The sequence below is a fragment of the Equus przewalskii genome, chromosome 16 (genome assembly GCF_037783145.1).
Source record: "Equus przewalskii isolate Varuska chromosome 16, EquPr2, whole genome shotgun sequence".
In the NCBI taxonomy this organism is placed as follows: Eukaryota; Metazoa; Chordata; class Mammalia; order Perissodactyla; family Equidae; genus Equus; species Equus przewalskii.
Window position 1 is genome coordinate 76850 of NC_091846.1, and position 16843 is coordinate 93692.

Genomic DNA, 16843 nt, shown 5'->3' on the forward strand with positions numbered 1-16843 from the left:
CTGAGAAGATAGGATTTACCTTCACCCTGCCCTCTCCACGCTCTCCACACTGTACCGATCTCTGACGTGGCCACATTTTTAAGGCAGGATTTCTGTGGGACGGTACGTCTTTCATCAGCAGCACACCAGGGAAAGTAGTTTTCACAGCCTTCCCATCAACCTTACACCCAGCACAAACTGATTTTCCAGAACCTTAAAATTGCATTTGGTTAAACTTTTCTCATTGAGTGGCCGTACCCCATCACCTCTCCTCCATTATCCCTTTTGACAAGGACACTGCTGCTGGTGGCTCTAGACTGGTATCTCTGCAACAGAAAAAGGGTGGGCGACTCAGAGCCACAGTTCTCTACCTTTTTCTCAGAGGTGACATGTAGAGGTATGAAAGAGGTCAGGGGGCCGTGATTGTAACTTTACATAAATAGATTATAATGCACAATGTGTATTATATGTGTTTAAGTTAAATTAGTGCTGTTGTCCTCAAGGTTTTTACTCTCTGTTTTCAGCCGCAGTTGTCACTGCACTAACCTCTGTTCCATCAGTAGTTCCACTGACTGGAAGCCCTTTCCAGGCAGCACCCTCATGGCGGTCTCATTCCAGTCTTCACAAGACAGCTAATGCTTTCTGAACTTCAGCCAAGAATAATTTGTCCCTGCTCTTTTTCCTGCCAGACTGTCTCAGGGTCACTGGCTGTGACCATCCTGTCAGAGCCAGCCAGAGAAGGTTGTAAATAGAGCACCAAGATGTAGGGGGGTTAACTTGGGGTGGGCTAAGTTCAAAAGGAGTTAAATTTGAAATAGAAGTCTCTTCACAGCAGGAACCCTGTCTGGAATAACTTTCATATTGTACATACCTACTCTTGCAAGAAGTTGACACTCAAATATTTGTAAAATGAACAAATAACTAATTTAAGGAATCCCAGAAATGAGGCTGGTATATCAAATAGCTTTATTAAGTTGTAGACAGAAAAAGGCAATAAAATCCCACATCAGAGGTTTTTTTCAGAGGGATTACTTGATTGACCCACTAAGGCCTAGATATTTTTTGGAAAAACTAACAGTTAATTTAAATCTAATTGGTATGTCAGAGTAACTCAGAGATATAAAGGTGAGGCTGAATTTATAGAGTCTTCATTTTTTTAAACAATCTATGTTTTATTCTGATTATACAATTACAGCTCATTTTAGAAAATTTGGAATATCCAAGAGTAAAAAAATTAAAAGTCACCCTGAATCTCACTGCCAAGTGGTCTACCTAAACGATAGAGTCAGTATTTCTTTGAGGGTTTTCTATACATATATTTATTTTTAGGAAACACCAAAATATAAAGTTGTCTCTTCTGCCTTTTTCCTTAACATTGAAGATGTGATCTTAGCGACTGCAGGACTCCATGTTGAGAGTATTTTCACCATATCCCCACTGTTGGATGGTTCATTTATTTCCTACTATTTATCTTTTTTTTTAAAAAGCTGCAACTTGTCATTAAATCTTGTATCACATCTCTTATTATTTTATAATAAATTCCTCAAAATGGGTTTAAGAGCATTTTCAAGGCTCTTGATACACATTGCCAAATTTATTTTCAGATAAGCTATATTAATTTACATTCCTGCCCAGCAGTAATGAAGTGAAGATTTATCTTGCCCGTCATTAGCGTATGAGAGATCTGTCAACTGTAAGAGATTTTTATTCCTTCAACCAAGATGTCCAGAGTGCCTGCTGTTCAGTCTGAGAAAACAGCAGGGAATGAGACAGACTCCTGGAGCTGGTAAAGGCATGATGGGGCTTGGGGAGTCAGTTAAGGATAGGGCAGTGTGGTGAGCCTACCTTAAACGAAGTGGTCAGGAAAGTCGCTTTTGAGGAGGTGAGTAAAAAGGAACAGCCACTGTCAAGGACAGAGAGAAGAGAATTCCAGGAAGAGGAGACAGCCTGCACAAAGGCTCTGAGGACAGAGAGGTGCGGCAGGAGCACAGACAGCAACAGGAAGACTGGTCATCAGGCAGTAGGAAAAATAGGCAAGAGTCTAATCATATAGGGTCTCAAAGTCCCTCTGAAGGAGGTTGGATTCCATTACAAATACAATGTCAAGCTATTGAAGAGGATTAATAAAAGCAGTGACTTGCTCCAGTTTACGTGGTAAGATCACTGTAGCTTCTGTGTGGAGGATGGAAGGAGGGCCAGGCAAGAATAGACACAAGGAGGTGAGTCAGGAAGCAAGGAAAGCCGCAACTTAGACTCGGTAAGCGGTGACAGTAGGAGACCAACGTGTGAAGCACTGGTTCTTGTGAGTGTGTGTGTGTGTACCTTTAACTGGGTGAACAGACTTCCATGGAGCATTGTGTAAGGGAGGTTACCTGGAGTGGTCCCACTCAGGCCCCCAGAAAGGCCACCACTTTCCCTGACTGATAACATTATTATCAAGATGGGGGGAAGGGAAGATATTGAGGCAAGGATCTTCTCAGGAAACTTTCAAAATGGAACAAGATACATGTCTAAATGCACATGTGCTCGTTGCTTCTGACAAAGAAGCAAATCTGTTGACAAAGATTTTAAGGTCTCCATGTGCATTCGTTCTGCTGTCATCATTCCATAGTGGGGCTTCATGTCTCTTAGCAGGACAGTGATAGCTGACATTTATTACACACCTGTAGGTCCCGGGCCCCGTGATAACCCCCTAAAGCAGTATCTCATTAATGCTCACAACGACCCCAGCAGTTAGTAGCATCAACTTTGCATTACAAATAAGGAAACCAAGACTTAGAGGTAAGTGACTTGCCCAGCACTGTCCGTGTCTTTGGCTCCGCTAAGCAGCTCAACTTCAGAATCTGAAGTGTGGGGAGAATTTGTGCTTCTCCGGGAAACCATGTGCCCTCTAGAGCAGACCCTTCAGGCGTGCTTGACCGAGTTAGGTTACGGAGAATTGATTGCAATTCAAGATAGTCCTTGTCTCTAGATCCACAAATGAATCCGGTCCTGTGACAGGGCAATCCTTCCTCTGGAAAAGCCAGTTTTGCTCCCTTTGCACAATCATCTGACATTCCTTGACTCCAGATAAATGTGTGCTTTGCTCCTTTGAACCGGTTCTAACAACTGCCTAATTCCCTCATCTAAATAAGAAGTTAAATCTTTAATACTTGTTCATTTTATATCTGTATGAGAGTCATGATTTTACCTTCTTCTTTGAAAAATTATCCTGTCACAATGAAAAGAGGAAGAACCCCACCATTCACTCCTTCCAGGGCACTCTTAGCCTAGGCACGGTCAGACATCTGCCCCTTCCAGCTACGCATGCGTGAAACTGAAGGTCCCAACTCCAGCTCAGCTGAGCTGCCCAGCCAGCCGCCCACGCAGGCCCCAGGGCCTGGCTTCTGGTGTTCACTTCTTCATCGATGCTGTTTTTGCCGCTTCAGACCAGATCTCTAGGCAGGCTCCTTCCTCCCCTGACCCCATTCCTAGGTCCTCACCCTCCCCGCTGACATACCAGAACCCAGCTCAGAGGGTTTTATCTTCTTGGTCTAGTGGTTCTAAGATAAAGTTTAATGGAAATTTAAGACAAAAGCCTGATTCATTTTAAAGGGCTAGAAGTTCCCCTCTCCAGAGTCGTCGTGAAGATAAATTGAGATATTGTGAAGAAAAGCATTTTGTAAGCCTGAAAGTACTACAATTTATTAGGGGCTTTTTGTTTGTTTTTTTAACATTTTATATTTACAACATGGGATGTCTTCCTTTTGCTTTCATTTTTCAACAAGTTAAGCCCCTGCTAGGTTCATGGCACCAGGCTAAACGATGTGAGAAGCAGTAAGATGACTAAGATTGTGGTGCCAGCCTCAGAGGAGCAAATGATGCAACAAGATGAGACAAAACATGTTTGTAAATAAGCTGTGGATCAAGGACTGGATTCGATGCACAGAGTCCTGCGGGCATTGAGGAGACCACCCTGGGCAGGCCCAGCTCAGCCCTCAGGAGGGGGGATTTCAGTGGCAGACACGAGAAAGAGCCTCAAAGTATAGGGCAAGGAAGAGGCAGGGGCCAAAGATGTGTCCCAGTGGGTCACGTGTGTAGTGGAAGCCAGCTCCCTTCCAGACAGGTTTCAAGCTACCTGGGCGAAGTAACTGCAGGGCAGAGACATGTATTTCGGCTCTCAGAACCCACTGTGTGCCTGGGCCCAATATTCCACCTGGTCAACCCTGGGGGGCTGTAGTATCTGTGATCAAACCCCTAAGAGACAGAAATAAAGAGTGCCTGAGGGAGTAAAACTCTAACCAACACATCCGGGGCCAGAGCGGAGATGGCAGAGAGTCACCTTCAATAAGGAAACTGCGGCACTAAAGATATGTCAGTCAGGAAGCAGCCCTCCACAACAGAAACAAAGAACAGGGACACAGGCCCAGTTGACGTGTCCACCCAAGCCCTGTCAAGGTGCGAGGGCCTGGTTCTACTGAACCGATGGCATCCCCACAGGTCTAGTCCTAATGCGGGGACAGGCAAGTCTGGGCCACATCAAGTCACAAAGCCACATCTGCTTCCTCTAATTCCCTACTTGCCTGTCAACTTTCTGAATTCTGACACAACCAAGGAAAGAAGGCCTGGCAGGAGAATATAAAGACCTTATGCCCTTGACAATTATTTCATAATATAAGTTAATAAATTGGCATCTGGTTTACATACTTGAGCCTCTATTACTCCAGTCATGGTGGAATCAGCCTCTGGAGCTGTCAAATCCCCAGAGAAGACTGAAGGGCCATTGCCCCTGGCAGATCCATGATTGTTCCCTTTAATATCTGGAGGGGGAAAGCACGGGCTGGTCCTAGGGGTGACTGGAAGATAAATCAGGTTGTGGGCAAACAGCAGACCTTGAGTGTCTCTCTTTCTAGGTTCAGACATGAACAGAGTAGTCATATTTCCATCCCGTTCCATCCGGGTCATAGAGTGGATGTGTCCGAGTCTTGTTTAGAGTCTGAAAATTGTTCACGCTCAGTTGGGAACATTATGGCCTGGCTGTCAGCTGCCAGGGTGGGTTCCTTACTTACTCAGTTTGATTGCTCTCCACTTATTAGCCATGAGGGCTTGTGCAAATACCGTTCTCTCTCTGTGCTTCAGTTTCCTCATCTGTAAGACGGTGATAATAATATCTCACCCAACAGGACTGTTGTGAAGACTAGAAGAGTTAATGCATGTAAAGGGCTAAGGACAGTGCATCGCACATAGTAAGCACTCACTAATTGGTAGCTGTTATTAGCAACATCATTCTCATTGTGACTACTTTCCATTAGCTTAGAGATGACTTTTCCAAAGGAGAATGCCTCCAAGCAGGTGTGTTCACTTGTGTGAGCGTGTACACACACATGACTTTGAGGTAGTATTTTTCCAATTCTGCTCTCTGAAGAAGCTGCTCAAAAGGCAGTATTGGTTTAGATCTGTTAAATAAGAAAGTTCTTCAGCAGCCTGAACAAGAGAGTTAATTACAGAAAAAGTGCACTCCTGAAGCACGGGAGAGAATGCCAGGAGGCCTTTCTGGACCCTGAAATCCCCCGAGAATCTTTGCAGAGTGCCAGTTTCCCAAATTAAATATGATCTGAGTCTGATAAGAACAATAAGCACTAATGCAAATCACTACAGGCCGTTAGTCAACTAAAAATGTTCTAGAATCTTCTGCATTAGGAAGGTAACCGTATAATTTGTCACTCAAAACTGGGATACTGTTGAAAATTAAGTGAGATACTATTAATAATTGTGCTGAGATAAGATGCATAAACCAAGATGTCTTGATGTTCTCGGGCTAACCAGGATGCATGGTCACCCTGTGCATTAGATGGCATGATCTGGCAGAAAAAGCACAGGTCTGGGGCCCAGAACTCCCTACCCAAATGTATTCATGGACAACTCATTTAACCACTCTGTACTGCAGTTTCCTCAAATGTAAGATGGCAGTGAAAATAACCTCCATTCATCTCAGAAGGACGACTTGAGGAGAAAAGAGATGGTAGTACTTGTTTAAGCCATATCGCATCAAGTGTGGGATGACAAGTTTCTAATGTTATTGAACATTTTCTATAGGGGTTCTGAGAATCTGGCTTCTTAATAAATTCCTAAAAAAAGGATTTATGCTCAGAATCAGCAACCTTTTTCCTCCTCAGCTGCTGGAGTCTAATAAGGATAGAGTTGTAGGGTTTTCTCAGGGTAATGGTGTCTCCTCTAACCACCACCTGTTTAAACAGCTTCCGTGAGCGCCAGTGCAGAAAGCTGCTCAAATCTTCAGATACTAAAACCAAATGCTCAGACAATCTCCAGAATGGTTAGATCCTCAATATGTATCTTGTTTGTTTCCAAAAAGCAGTAACATATTACCACCTAAAAGTGAAAGATTTGGGCAACAGGGCAAATTTGTATTGTCTTGCCCTTATGATTTATCTAGATTCTCCAGAAGGTAGAGCCATTCTATTTACGTATTAATTCAGCTAGCTCTTTCATAAGCAATAACTGGCTATTTCACAGATTGCATTATTGGAGAGAGGGTATTGTCGCCGTTCTGTAAAAACACAAATGTATCCCACCCAAACTTTGGTTCAGATATCAAGACTATCGATGCCATACACATACCAAGAGGATATGGAAAGGTTTATTACTCACACAATGAGACTTTCTGCGGAGAGCAGAGTAACACCCAAGCAAGTCCAAAAATGGCTTGTAGAGCAGAGAAAGGAAACTGGCTTGGGCTTTTATCGTGGTAGGGGTGGGGATGGATTGAGGGTTCCAAAAGGGAGAACATCCAGGCTTCCTTATTACCTTCCCCAGATGTGGAGCAGAAGGAAAAGGGACAAGCAATGCTTAAAAGCTGTCAGCACTCAGACATCAAAAGGATAGAGTCTGACTCTTTATTACAGGGGGCATGTCTGAGTCAAGTCAGCTCAGTGGGGCAAGGAGGACAACCAACAGGGACACAGCTGATGAAGGCCTGCTACCCAAACTATACAAAGAGCTCAAAACTCAACAATAAGGAAAGAACCCAAGTAAAAAATGGGCCAAAGACCTTAACCGACACCTCACCAGGGAAGACACACAGATGGCAAATAAGCATATGAAAAGATGTTCCATGTCATATGTCATCAGGGAAATGTAAGTTAAAACAACAGTGACATACCACTACACACCTATCTGAATGGCCAAAATCTGGAACACTGCAACCCTAAATGCTGGTCCTCATCTCATCCACTGCTGGTGCAAATGCAAAATGGTGCAGCCACTTTGGAAGACAGTTTGGCAGTTTCTCAAAAACTAAATATTCTCATCCAGCAATCGTACTCCTTGGTATTCATCCAAAGGAGTTGAAAACTTATGTCTGCACAAAAACCTGCACATGGATGTTTATAGCAGCTTTATTTATAATTGCCAAAACTTGGAAGCGACCAAGATGTCTCCAGTAGGTGAATGGATAAATAAGCTGTGGTACATCCAGACAAGGGAATATTACTCAGCACTGAAAAGAAATGAGCTATCAAGCCATGAAAAGACATGGAGGAAACTTAAAGGCATGTTGCCAAGTGAAAGGAGCCAGTCTGAAAAGGCTACATACTGTATGATATTCCAAGTATATGACATTCTGTATACGGATACAATAAAAAGATGAGTGGTGGTTAGGAGTTGGGGGGAGAGATGAGTAGGCGGAACACAGAGGATTTTTAAGGGCAGTGAAAATACTCTGTATGATATTATAGTAATGGATATATGTCATTCTACATTTTCCAAACCCATAGAATGTACAACACCAAGAGCGAACCGTAAGGGAAACTACGGACTTTGAGTGCTTATGACATGTCAATGTAGGTTCAATCTTGGTTAAAAAAAAATGTACCTTTCTGGTGAGTGATGTTGATAACGGATGAGGCTATGCATGTGTGGGAGCAGGTGGTATATGGGAAATCTTTCTACCTTTCAATTTTATTGTAAACCTAAACTGTTCTCAAAAAAAGAAAGAAAGGAAAAAAAAAACACTTTGCAGGCAACACAGTTCTGGAAGCCTTACATTGTGCTGAGAACTGTGCGAGGCACTGACTGTAGGGCCTTATTTAGTGCTTGTTATTTGCCAGATACTATTCTAAGCACTTGTATATATGTTAACTCATTTAATCCTCGCAACACCCTTGAGAGGTAGGTGTTCTTATTATCATCCCATTTTACAGATGGAAAAACTGAGGCACAGAGAAGCTGCATACATTGCCCAGGGACACATAATTAGCTTTAAGTAGCAGAGCCAAGAATCAGACCCAATGAGCGTGACCCCAAAGTCTGTGCTCTTAGCCACTGTGTGATACTGTCTCTCATAAATCAGGGATCAGTCAGCACCTGTGAAGTCCAAAGATATTTATTTCAGTCTCTTGGAGAGAGCACAGTCTCCAAGAATACTTTCCATAGTGATTTTTATGTTTCAGCATAGCAAATAAAACCTCAAAAGTATTCAAACGGTCTTACACAACTTTTAAAATTCCACTTAGTTTCATAGCATCAGTGGGAATTAAATTGGGGAAGTAGGTTTCCTCCTATACTTCCATTTTGTAGGAAGGAGAACCAAGGCTCTGAGAAGGCAGGTCTGGATGACAAAGCCCTGCAGCCAGACCACTCCACGGCCCGTCCTGCTTTACCTGGACTAATCTCTGAAAGGTAACTTCAGGTTCAACCACAGAGCAGAGCTGCTGAAACTGACTTGATGGAGAGTTCATTTTCCATGGCTCACTCGTGCAATGTGACTGATAGTACCATCTGGCCCCGGGATTTTAGGAAACCAAGTCTAAGGAAAAGGCTGCTGAGGTTTCCGTCACACCGTTCATCTTTACGGCCCATGCTGCCCTGGCCACAGCCCCAGAGTCTTTCCACTCATTAACATCTCCAGGAGCAAGGGAGGTCAAATGTCACTTAAGAACAGCATTAATACCTCATACCTGGTCATAGTGGACTGTTTACAAAGCCCTTTCACACTTAATCCTCACAATAAACCTGAGAAATGATCTGGGCATTTTACAGACGAGGAGAGTGAATCTCAAAGAGATTGATTTGCCTGAAGTCACACAGTCAATGCAGATTTGAGGTTCTCTGCCTCCTGGTATGGAGCATTTTTCATGACCCCAGCGAACTCCTAATTCAAAATTCTTTAAAGATGGAGAGACTAAAACTGAAATTCAGAGCAGGCAGGAGTCAATGAGCTTCTATCTTTGTTCACATGCCCACTGGATCCCTCTGTGTGTCAGGAGCTGTGCGAGTCTGACGTGCGTTATCTCAGTGAACCCTGTGAACAGCTCTCTGAGGAAAAGACTATTATCATGCCATTTGGCAGATGAGGAAAAAGAGGCTCAGAAAAGCAACAGAACTTGCTCTGGGGTTGCATAAGTAATAAGTGTCCATAGAGCAAAGTTTGTCTAACCTGAGCCTTTCTCCCACAGCGCCCTGCCTCTGTGGTCTACGGGCCCGTTTCCTTGTTCATCTCCTTTGTAAGCAGTATCCTGCATAGGAGGGGCCCAGGCTATGAGGATGATATCTCCTTATTCTGGAACTAAAAACAACAACATCAGTAACAACTGAAGCTCTTCTACCCATTGCTACCAACTGCTCCCCACAACATAAAAGAGAGAGAAAGCAGTTGGATAATGTCATTCCCCTGCTTAATAAAATCCAAAGCTTTAGCCTAGCCTACAGTGCTTCCCAGGATCTGCCTTTGCCCACCACTCCAGCTTCATTTCGTATCACTATCTTCCTAACCCACCACCAATAGGAAGTGTCTACAGCACATTGTGGAGGATAAAATGGTGGCCATCTTTAGGAAAATGCAATATGTCTCAAAAAGAAAGACTAATCCATGTGAAACAATTAAAGACCAATAAAAAAGAGAACATAATTGAATGCTAAAATGCATGGGGCAGACAATAACAGAGATCCGAAAACAGTGCTTGGTGCTGGTGGGACCCACCACCCAGCCCTGGTGGGGAAGGTTTGAAGGAGGACTTGAGGATTTAAGAGCAGCTTTATGTATAAACACCATGGTGAAATGTAACATTTAATACATGGTTTTTACTAAAATGAGATAGGCCAGTGAATATGGGATGAGTGTATTGGTTTCCAGAAAACTCCTGTCAGTTCAGATGTGCATTTTATTTGTCTTTTAGATGAAAGGTGAGGGGGGTGGGAGGAGATAAGAAGAGAACCTCTGAGAGGGAAAGGAAGGCTAAGAATTAAATTTCGCTGGTGAGAAAAGGGTGGTAAGCATGATCATGTTGTGATTCCGGCTGCACCAACCCCTCAGACACATTCTCCCATAATTCTCAGATCCTCCTTTACCACAGTGAGCTGAAACACTCCTTCGTTTATTTCTTCATCTTCTCCCTGAAGCCATCATCAAAATCAATGCCATCTCTGTTAGAATCACAACTAGGGTTTGTGAACCACATTTAATGGCAAATATGACTAGCGTATGGGAAGTAAGAACATTTAAAACAAAAACTGTGGCCAGCCCCAGTGGCCTACTGGTTAAGTTCAGCACATTCCACTTCGGCGGCCCAGGTTCAGTTCCCCAGATGTGGCTCACGTATAAAAAGAGGAAGATTGGCAATAGACGTTAGCTCAGGGTGAATCTTCCTCAGCAAAAAATCTTCAATCAAACAAACAAAGAAACTAGCAGCCATAAAACACCACAGCAAGGCAATAAGAGATCAGAGAAGTGACTCTGCTTCTCAAGCTTTGCAATGAAATGTTTTTATTCTTTTTTTTTTGAGGAAGATCAGCGCTGAGCTAACATCTGCTGCCACTCCTCTTCTTTTTGCTGAGGAAGACTGGGCCTAAGCTAACATCCATGCCCATCTTCCTCCACTGTATATGTGGGATGCCTTCCACAGCATGTTGTGCCAAGTGGTGCCATGTCTGCACCTGGGATCCGAACCAGTGAACCCTGGGCCACGGAAGTGGAATGTGCAAACTTAACCGCTGCACCACTGGGCCAGCCCCTTTCTTCTTTTATGATGTTGGAGAGGAGGGTAGAAGAGCCTTCTGCCCATGAGAAATGGGCAGGTCAGAGTTTGGAAAGGTCAAGAGCAGAGGGCTGCAGGTGTGCACCTACCCACTTCTCTGGCCAGGTGCCTCGTGAAGAGCTCCTGAGGAAAGGCCTGTGGGGCAGGAATGCCTCACAGCTAACAACATAGGATGCACAATCAGTGACTATTAGAGTCTGAAACAACAGGTTGTATTTTTCTACTAAATCAAGCCCAAAGGCACTTCCCTTTGTCTGCCTCACCACAGAGTGATGGCAGCCTGAGCTTGGACTGACTCTGCTCCTCAGAGATTTCCTAATCATAACTCACCTCAATGCAAACAAACAAAATCACTGAAAACATGGGTGTTGTTTCTCCCTCAGTATCTACAGTTTTGTTTCCAAAAGAAGAAAACCTGATGCAGATAGCAGTGAATGTACATCTTGGAATGGAAGGAACTAGAGAAATGTATGTGAACCACTGAGGAGCCAGAAGAAATCTCAAGTATGTAAGGCAATCTGTCTCAGTGTGGGACTCAGGCCAATTATAGCTAGCACCAGGATGGCTGTGAACGGGCACATGCCTGGGCTTCACTCCATCCTCCTGAATCAGAACCTATACGGCTTGGGCCTCTGTATTCCCATAACCTCTCCAAGGGATTCTGAAGCACATCAAAGCCTGGGAACCATGAGTTAACCTCTGTTGGCTGAGTTCGGGCTAGACGAATATTGAGCTCTGTGACCTAGCACCCATACCCAACTTAGTCTGGAAGGCAGTCACTTGCCCTGACTGTGACCAACGCACAGGGAGAATTCCTTGGATTAACATATGGAGTACTGAAGAGAGTACTCCACTGTGCCATGGGAGGCACAGTGGCGGATGCTAACAGCTCGTGGCCCTGTAGAGAGGCCCACAGGGGTACATTTCCTCAGGCCCTGTAGGTTACTTGGCCAACTTTTAGGACCCCAGAACTCTCCTGAGGGCTATTTCTCAAAAGACACTGCAGCTCCAATCCTGTCCCCCATCTCTTCATCGCAGAAAGACTGAAGTTTGCTGATCCCTCAAAGGCCCCTAAATCTGGCCTGGAGTAGCCTTGGTCATCTCTCCATTAATCCAAAACTTCATGTCTGTGCAGTCCATCTCTTTTATAATTTCCACAGTAGAGTTTTCTGGAAGTAGACATAGAAATTGGTGTAGTAAAGTGCTGGAGCATGGTCCAGAAATCAGACCACCAGGACCCTAGCTCTACCTAAGAAAGTCAGAGCCTTGGCTTCCCCACCCTAATCAGGAGGTGTGATTCAGTGATTTCTAAAGGTCTTTCCTGCTCTACTGCCCCGTACTTTCTAAGAAAAAAGCCAGGGTCACTTCCTGAAAGAGTTGGGTAATCTGCCTTCCCCAGAATATATATGAAAGACAGCTTATACCTTTTCACTGCACATTTCTGACAGAAAGGTCAGAAGCATAGTAGGAGAGGACCTGAAAACTACCTCCAAAAAGTAAGGAAGGAACCAAACTGAAAAGCTGTTCATCATGGGCCTGGCGCCATCTGGCGCATTTTGAGACTATGTCATGCTGGTTGATGCTATGTTGGTATGTTCTCCCTACTGCCATCTTGTATACTGACACCATGTGAGCATTTACCACTACAATGCTACTGAGCACACACTGTGACTCTGTGAATGTTGTATAATAAATTATTTTAATGACAACCTGATACTTTTAGTGAGTCTAGAAGAAAAATGTAAACCCAAGGGTTTATTGAAACAAAAGCAGAATCAAAGTTAAAATATACTCGATCCTTTTTATAAAAAATCATAATAAAATGCCATTGTGGAATATCTGTCTTTCCCTCTATCTATCTATCTTCTGAGATGGCACTACAACATTGGTGTATATGTGGAGATACATATGAAAAGGGTACATCAAGTTTCATGACCCTGTCCATACAAATTGCTAGGCTCTCATGTCTCCATTGAACCCACTTCCTCCTACTCCTATGCAAAAATCAACAACAACAAAGCCAAATTATAAAGTAGAGAACAAGGTAATAAAGCTTATGGAAGATAATGGATAAAATGAATGTTTAGCTTGGGGAAAGATTTCTTAAACAATACACAAAAATTGCAAATCTTAATGAAAATAGCATAGTAAAATAAAACACCTTTGGGCAATAAGAGATATCATAAGCAAAGTGAAGAAATAAGTCACAACCTGGAAAAGGATATTTGCAAACGATTCTAGAATAAATAAAGAATTATTGCAAATCAATAAGAAAGAGACAAACAACTTAAAAGAAAAAAAAGAATATGAAAGTCTAAATGACCAATAAACATGAAAAGATGGCAGCCTCATTAGTCTTCAGAGAAATGTAAATTAAAGCCATAAGAAGATATCATGGAACAGCCATTGAATTAGCAAAAAGTAAAACAGCTGCTAATTCAAGTACTTGCATAGAAGGTTCATACATGGCTGGTGGGAGTGAACAGATAAGCTACAAGGCAAAGAAATTTGTCTACCTTGTCTACTTTTGGGTGGGGAAAATATCTTCCTAGGTAATCTAGAATACACACCTGCCTTCAGGTGGGCTTGGGATTTGAAATATGCTATTGGAGTAGTCTAGGAAAACACAAGCCAAGAAATTACATTAAAGTGGTCCTAGAGTCACAATCCCTTGGGCACCTAGAAGAAGCAAAAACAAAACCTGGAGAAATGTATCCTTAATATATGCCTCACAGGATTCCTGTAAATAAATACTTCCAAACGTGAATTTATAACCCAAAATTACAAAACACATGAGGAAACAACTCACTACGGATGAAAATCAGTAAAAATAATACATTCCAGAATTAGACCCCTCAAGAATGTCAGAGAAAGGAATTTCAGGATATATAACAAAATAAGTGTATTTCAAATATTAAAGTAATAAAAGATGGAATCAAAAACATGAGAAAGGAACACAACACTATCCAAAAAGATCAAATTTAGAAATTGGAAAAAAAGAGAATATTTAAAATTGGACGAAACAGTCATTGAAATTTTAAAACTCAATGGTCATGTTTAATAGCAGATTAGATCTAGCTGAAGAGAGAATTAACTGGGATATATATATCTGAAAAAACTATCAAGAATGCAGTACAAAGAGATAAAGAAATGGAAAATATGGAAGAGAGGTTAAGAGAAATAAGCATAAAATGAGAAGGTACTATTTACTGTCCAGTAGGAGTTCCAGAAGAAAAAAACAAAGAAGAGGTAACATTCAAAGAGATAAATGGCTGAGAATTCTCCAGACCAGTAAGACAAGAATGAATTTCTCAGATCAAGGAATTGCAATCAATCTCAAGCAGGGGAAATAAATAAATACACCTTGAAATTATAGTGAATATATAGTATGCCAAAGAAAAACAAACTAACCTATAAAAAATGACAGATTTACAGCAAACTTCTCAATATCAACTATAGAAGTCAGAAGTCTATATAATGCTATCTCCGAAGTGTGAGAAAAAACAACTGTCAATTCAGAATTTTATGTTACTAAGCAATCATACCAAGAATGAAGATGAGATTGAAAAAATACATTTTCATCCAAATGAAAACTGAGTGTTCACCACTAAGATACTCTCGCTAAAGACGTTTCTTCAGGGTGTCCTTGAAGAAGAAAAATTCTAGAAGGAAATATCCTAGAAGGAAAGTATGAGACACAAGGAGGAACAGTTAAAAAATTGGCCAACATGTGAATAAATGGCCAGACATAAAAAAACTAGATTATCTGAATAAAATTAGATTATTTCATAAGCTAGGTGGAGGGTACACGGATGTTTGTAATTTTATTCTTTATTCTCTTTATTCCTTTATTCCTTTTATTATAATAATTTTTTTTTAATAGCTCAGGAAAGAGATTTCTAGGCAAAGGTCCTGAGCTTGGAAAGAGTTTGACCTACTTACAGAACTGAAAAAGCCCAGTGTTTCTGGAACATAGTGAGGAGAAGTGGTACAAAATGAAGCTGAAGGGGTAAACAGAGGCCAAATCACAAGGCCTCAAAGGCCATTTTAAGGATTTGTCAGTCAGTGCGAAGCCATTAAAGGATTCCAAACAAGAGATTTAAACAATTTAGATTAAATGTTAAGAAGATAATTCTGGCTGCTCTGTTTGAGAGGTCCTGTAAGTACTAAGACCTAACATATGAGGTCTAAAGATGTACCACGGTATTTCTCACTGACCCTAATTTATCCAACATTTATTCAACTTCTGGGATTACCAAAGGCATAATTCTCTCCATCACACTTAGCGATATTCAGAGATGACTCCCCAGAAGAACTCCTATGCAATGAGATTGTCCTGATTCAAATTACAGTACAGATATCCTAGCGGAAAAGGAGATTGCGCTCCATGCTATAGTATTGAGCAGGGAGAAATGTGAAGGTTCTGAGGAGTAGGTGGTTCTAAGGCTGACTCGCCAAGGATAAGGAAAATATGAATTCATCGATGAAGAGGAAGGAGTGGTCATTCCAGATGAGGGCAATAGGGCATACCACTCAAAAAACTGGGGAAGAATCGGCACATTACATGAGAATCTTGGCTCTGAGTTCCATCATGGATTAGTAGTAGAAAGTACTGCATGGGTAGCATGATAGGTTAAGGAATCAGTACTTTTCCCTGAGGGCAGCAAAGTATAAAGATTTTTGAGCAGGGGTGAGCTTGTGAAGAGAATACTTCTGTTTCTATTTCAAAAAAAATGTAGAGAGAACGAGGAACATATGCAGGCTTTTATTCTTAGCAGCTGAAGGCACCCTGCCATCTCCAGGTGCTTCCTCCACAAGACACCTGCCACATTGCTACCGGATTACCTCATCCCTCGTTCACACGATTTCTCCAGCACTCTACTTCTTAAAGTGTAAAGTCCAAACTCGTTGGCCCAACGTTCAAGACTCTCCAAAATTTGACCCCATCATACCTCCCAAAGCTCACTGAAAGGAAATTAATACTCTGGACAAAGGATCTATCTAAATTCCAAAGAGGCCACAGCATCTTCCACCTACTTTCCCTTGCTTACGCTGTTCTTGCTCCCTGGAATGCCTCATTTCCTCTGTTTACTCCTATAAGTCCTAGCCAGGTTTTAAGGTCTAGTGCAAACCCTATATCCTCTAGGAAGGCTTTTCATGCCCCTGTAGGCCGCACTGACATCATCTCTTCAGAACACAGTAATTTTTACTGTCTCTCTCTTCCGGCACTTAACACAAGCTACCTTAGCAGATGCTACCGTTTTAGGCAGAGGGCTACATACCTCTCAAGCAGGAACCTGTTTATAAATTTTTAGCATCTCAACCTTTCCCAACACAGTGACTTCTACAACATTAGGCTCAACAACTGTAATGATGACTACCCCTTAGTCTGAAATGGTTAATTGAATCTCCCCACTGCTAGCTACTGATTGGCTTCTCCACTGAAGCTTCTATTAGCCAAGCCCTCAAATCCCTGGCACACAGGTGTAGGGCCCCGGCCCTGAAACATACTAGGGAAGGGGGATTACTTCGGTATAAAGGATTGTTTGCTATCTGTGAAGTCAACAACAATGTAAGTAATAATACGCGAAATCTGAATTTGAATGCACTAAGAGTGCTCAAGGTGGTGACCGTTTTGGTAAAGGTTTGAAAAGTAAACGGTTCTTCACAACCACGTGGCCTCATTTCTTACAACTGAGCCGCCCCAGGGTAAAACCGAAAACAGCCACCAGCAGCCGAAAGGCGGCCCCGCGGCGGCAAACTGAGGGGGCGGGCTTTAATTTCTTTGCCCAGTGATTGGCTATCTGGAGCCGCCTGCGTCCGATGATTGGTAG